This window comes from Pistacia vera, unplaced genomic scaffold (assembly GCF_008641045.1).
Source record: "Pistacia vera cultivar Batoury unplaced genomic scaffold, PisVer_v2 Contig185, whole genome shotgun sequence".
In the NCBI taxonomy this organism is placed as follows: Eukaryota; Viridiplantae; Streptophyta; class Magnoliopsida; order Sapindales; family Anacardiaceae; genus Pistacia; species Pistacia vera.
The window spans coordinates 277,073-283,072 of record NW_022195948.1 but is presented as its reverse complement, the minus strand read 5'-3'; the positions used below and the strand labels follow the sequence as shown (position 1 = coordinate 283,072).

The 6,000-nt window shown below is 36.5% G+C and overlaps 1 pseudogene; it reads right to left on the bottom strand.

Moving 5' to 3' along the window:
* Positions 1 to 211: 211 nt before the first annotated feature.
* On the bottom strand, positions 212 to 3,909 carry LOC116126881 (annotated as a pseudogene).
* Between the last annotated feature and the right edge of the window lie 2,091 nt (positions 3,910 to 6,000).

Sequence of the window (6,000 nt, the reverse complement as noted above, 5' to 3'; positions counted from 1 at the left end):
TTTGTTTTCCATTGCGTAACTGGATCGTTTCCTAACACAAATACAATCAAGAAATCTGGAAAATGATAGTTCCAACCGTTCTAACAATTCCCAGAATAACAGCCTACCAAAACAGGCCAACTTTGCCTCAAACTAAATACACTTTCAGTCCCTACTCTAAAGATTCCATGGATCCTGCCAACCCTTTCTAACTAAATACACTTTCTACTGCTCAAAAAACATAGCCAAATCTATTTCCAGTTCCTCCAACAACCCTGCCAAAAGTTGATCCTTGTTGGCTGCTGAAACCTCTGAATCCACCACCACCTACAAATGTTTACATAAGACAATTGTTAGCAAAACCATCTCACCTTCACAAGGACTTAACCCAAATATAGAAACAAACAAGACATTTGGTACCATCCTCTATGTTTTCATGGATTTCAGTTTCTTATCAAGCTTTCTTTTTCTTCTCTGCAATTTTTGTAACATAGACAACTGCTGCTTATACACCAACTGAAACAATGTAAAGAACTCCTCTGTGAATGGATTCCCAGCTTCCTTAAACTTCTTTAGTTCCTCCAACGTCTCGACATACCTTTTCTCATCAACCCTGTCACGCCCCCTCCCGAGTATCCCTATCCCACTGGATCCAGGCGCTCCAGGAGACTCAAGATCCCAAAAGGAAGGTGAATACTCTTTATAAAAAAAAAACATTCCTAAAAACAATTTCGTCTATAGACGAAAGTGAAAAGTAGTGCATTTGCATGTTTAAGGTTTAGAAAGTGGAAATACACAAATAATTATTCTAAAAACAGGAACTGAAATCCAGTTACAAAAGAAACATAGTATCAGAGTCCACTAAAGTTTGTAAAAGATGCAAATCATCATGCGTCAAGGCCAACCTAGAGCGTAGAGTATGCTCCACACGAACCCGATCTACGGTCCTGGGGGAGGAAACATAAAACAGTGAGCTGGGAAGCCCAGTGAGCGGATAATATAATTTATACGAAAATAACTTTAACTTTGAAAACATGTATGAATAATTGTATGCCACACAACACTAATGCACTTACATGATAAAGCAACAACAGTATATATATATTATTCTCGGATTCCATGAAATCACACACCACTATCATATAAAATAAATCAATTATCACCACCCTACTAGCACTTAGGGGCCGGGATCATAACTATCTGAACCAGTCCCTAACTCAAACATGAAGCTACACCACCCGCAGTCTACCCTGGGGATGGTACGAACATCATTGGATAACCATGCTCAACCCACAGTCTACCCTCAGGGTGTCATGATATGGTATCAAATATAATCTCGCCCACAGTCTACCCTCGGGGCATCCAAAATCCCACACCGGCCAATAACCGTCTGGTGTAATCCCGCCTGGAACTCGTCAGGCGTCCGTCTTGTTCTAGTAGGATATACCAATGGTTCGGTAGGACGGACCATCTCAATGCGCGCATGAGGATAATGTCAAATACTAGCTTATGTCTGGAAGGGGGATGGGTACGGTTTCCAATCCGGGAGTCAAACATAACAATAATCATGCATCCACAATTTCATTCCAAATATGCATCATGCATGCCTTATGCATATATAAAGTATAATATGATATAAATTCCAATAAAAGGCATGTAATCATGAATACAATGCTCACCACGTCAAAATACAAAAGTATGTAAAATTCTATTTACACCCTATATTTATCATCAATCATAGTAAGGTCCCAAAACTTCTAAAAATGACAATTAACCCCCTGCTGCCAAGAGCCTAGTGCCCATAAGAAAAAATCTCACATTTTTATTCAACACTCTTTCCGCAATTTCCAAAATAAAAATGGACCATTTGTACTATTTAATATCTCATTAACTTCATATCCATTCTACCTTAATATCAATTCTACCTTTTTACCAACTTCAAGCACTCATTCCCACTCAACAATCACGTTTAAGTCAAGTCTGCAGTTTATGAAAATGCACCAATTACTACACTGATGGCTCCAACAATATCAAGCCAACAATGCAACAACAATACAGCAAATATATATATATATATACACACACTTTAAATAAACCTCCAGCTCATGATTTCATACCCATTGCCTCCAAAAAAATCCAGCCAATCTCTAACCTTTTAGGCAAAGTAAACGTCCACATTCTATACAATATAGGCCAACAGTTTCATGCCCATTATTTCCCAAATTTTCTAGCCATCCACTCATCACAAAGTTTAACAGAACATTCAAATATAAATTCAAAAATTCATTTAGTATCCACCCATATTCATGTTTCTAATCAAAGTCAATTTTATAACTAACCCACAACCTTCCAATTCATTCTACACCATTTGTTTTCAAAACAAATAAAATACTCCCAATTGTAAACAAATAAATGAGCCCAATAGCCAATCAAATCAACCAACCATAGCATGCATTTCCGTATAATCCAAAGGAAAGATTAAAAAAATTACATAAACACAATTTTATAACCATTCCTATTAATGAAATTCACTGGCCCAATCTTAACACCTTCTTAATATAATCTTTCTCTTCCACTTCCACTCTAGCACATAATTAAACCATTTCATTAATTAAAAGAAACATTCAGCAAGGTCAGCACCCATATGAACAAAATAGAATCCAAACGGAGATGAAATTTTAGATGCATGAATTCTTTTATGCAATACTATTCCACTCACACTTTCTCCTTTGCTTTTAACTCAAGTGCTCGGTCCTCCTATCTTCTTCACCTATTTGATCCAAAATTATTATAGGAATTAAGATCTAAACAAAGAGAAGGTGAAAGATTGATTAAAAAGGATTGAAAATGCATGCGTAACCTTATTCCTTTACCCAAAAATTTCTCTGAAAACTCTTCTCCTACAAGCACCACTCGGTTCTCCTCTATTTAACTCAAATGTTATTTTTTTCTCTTTTTCAATGTGCGTAGGAGAATGAATGTAAATGTGAAAGACAAAGAATAAACAAGCTTCTCCTCACACTTTATTTCTTTTTGTTTCTCTCGGCCATCTCTTTCTCCACTCCACCATTCCTCATCTCAAAATTAATAAAATTTCACACCCATCAATGGCAAAACAATGTGCCAAAACCGTGGGCTAATTCTCCTAAAGAAATTGCCTTTAATCCATCTTGCAATGGCCAATTATGCATGCATCCCTTAGTCTTTGATTCTTACATCTTGCACCCCAAAATCCTTTAAATAAAGTTAAGTTTTATCATGATCTCACCCCTGGAGAATTATGCATGTACCCTTGCATGACACAATATTAAAAGGACCCCTCATCTTAATCAATTTCATAAAGTTGTTAAAAGATTTTCACACTTCCAATTTCGCACAAGTACTCTTGCAAAACTACCTAATAACCCACCATGCCTTATTTCTTACTAAAACATCCCTGAAAAGTTTCAATTCTTACATATTACCCCCTAGATTCACATAAATAAAATTAAATAAAACCCATAAAGAAAATACAGAGTATTACAAACCCCACCCTGTAATCCCATTTCTTCCTCAAACTGGTTAATGGCAAGCTTAATAATTAATTGGCTGTTTCGAGCACACTTAAGGCAATTCTTGATTATTCCATATATCTTTCTTCCATTCTAGAATTACTTTGGCCACTTCTTGGTTAATATCAAGAAGAGATCCGGTGACTTCTTTGAGTGAGTCAAAAGACAAGGAACAAACCTCAACACCGGTAGAAAGTGAGCTGATAACACGGCTGGTACTTTCATGAATAACATTATCAAAGGATTGCAAGTCCGGATCAAGTGTACAAGCGGCCTCATATGAGCTAAGATCAGCTGAGAATTGGGAATCAATGTTTATTGGGAGGGCTGGTGGCGTTGCATCACTACCTTTCTTCTTGCTAGATTGTCCTCCTTTCATGGTGATCCAATTGATTGCAGCGGAAAAACCCAAAATTGTATTTCAGGAACTTATATTTACAGCTTTACTATGAAAAAGAATCGGTATGCAAGCTTGGGGTACTGAATATTTTAGCTTAAAAAACCCCAGAAAACTAAGATCTTCATAACCGAAACGGCAATCCTTTAATTTGACTAAGATGACAAAGATATTTATGATAAAGAAAGAGTACAGAATGTCAAAACTAAGCAAAACCAATAAATTAAAGCTGAACCAAATTGCACCAACCACTACTCTACGAAATTGAGTCAAGCTTAGATCTAAATGAAAAACCCAAAATCAGTATGTAAACTTTAATTGAGAGAAATTTTGTTGAACTTAAAAGTACCTGAATTTCAATCGAACTAAATAAGATAAGACGACTTTACTCTCACTTCGATCCTTCGCGAAAAGTAAACAAGCTGAAATATGAGCTAAACCCCACAACCAGCTCTCTTTCCATATAATTGAAAATGCGACAATAGATATTTGATAATATATAATAATGTGTTATCAAAACCCTTTAGTAAATGTAATGACACCGGAATTCACATCCGGGTAACATAGCGTTCCCCTTTAAGAATTAGTTTCAATTAAAGCGAACAACTTTACACAAAACTGAAAGTCAACCCTTAATTCCTGTAACGATACCAAAATTCTCATCCGGGTATAAAAGAATTCACACTTAACAAATAATACTAAGGAACTTCCCATTAAAGCAAACACATTTAGTAAAAACCTAAAATCAAACACAATCAGGTACCTCAAAATTCATAGCTCAAAAGTAAACATATACTGTAAATTCTCCAGAAGCAGTCCGAGCAGACAACTCAGCCCTCTGTTTCTCTCAAGAAGCCGCTCCACTCTCTTCACTGCACCATCTCCCGGCTCAGGCTCCCTCCCATTTGAAGAACAGCACGTCACTGCCATAAACAACCTCCCTAGGGGCCTTGGCTTCCCCGATCCTCTAGAAGCCCAAAACACCCACTCCTCCAATGCCCTCCCATTGCTCGACAAAATGCAACAATGACCCTACCAACAAACACCAACCAAATATCCCTAAATTAGCACCAACAACCAATAATTTCGTAAATTATATAGATTGTTACTTGTTTTTCATCTTCTTCCACCTCCTCGTTGGAATTTGCGCCAACGTCCTCCTCTTCAGTTTCAATTTCAACTCCTGTCCTTCCTTGTTCCGCCGACGAGATGTCTTTTGCTGACGCTGTCTCCTCTCCTAGTGGAGCATGAGAGAGAGGAAGGTGTTTGAATCATGTTTTGAGAAAGAGAAACGGAGAGAAATGTGTTTTGCCTTTCAAATTTTAAATTATTTCTTTTTATATCCTTTAACCCACAAACATTCAAATCTTTTCACCCTAACCCTTTTTGCTGCTTTAATTACACTTAAGTGTGCCACGTCGGGTTTTTAAACAAAAAAAAAATCGAAACCTTTTCAAGGTTATATTCTCACTTCTCAGTTAAATTTCCTGGCCGTCAAACCTAACTATTCTATTTCACCACTTTTATTTTATTAAAAGAAAACAAACAAAATTACCGAACTTTTTGGTTTTTATTATCCACCCCTAAGAGATAAGGACTATTCAAAGCACCCACAAGAGTTTTGCATTAGTATTTAAAGGTCCTTATAGAGAATAAGCAAAAATTTAAATGATGCAAGGGTAATATAATAATGGGACATTTTATTAAAAGACCATTTTAACTAAAAATTTAATTAAAAGGCTATAGAGTTTGTAAATTTTAACTAAATGGCCTTGTTTTTTATTAAGCTTAATTAAACATAATTAGGAGGTTAATTAGGATTAATGAATAATTGTGTAATCTTTTAAAAATTATAATAAATCTCCAAAGAGTCGAAAATCTTGCAAACAAACCCAAACACCTTCTTCTTCTTCCTCCCGCCACATTAACGCATTCCTCCGCCATTAACATCTTCTCCAACACAGATCCTCCTCCTCCTCCTTCTCCTCCTCCTCCTCCTCCTCCTTCTGCTGAAATTCCGTCCAGGTATGTGTATCTCCCCTTTCGATTTACAAAGATTTAATGATGGATTGG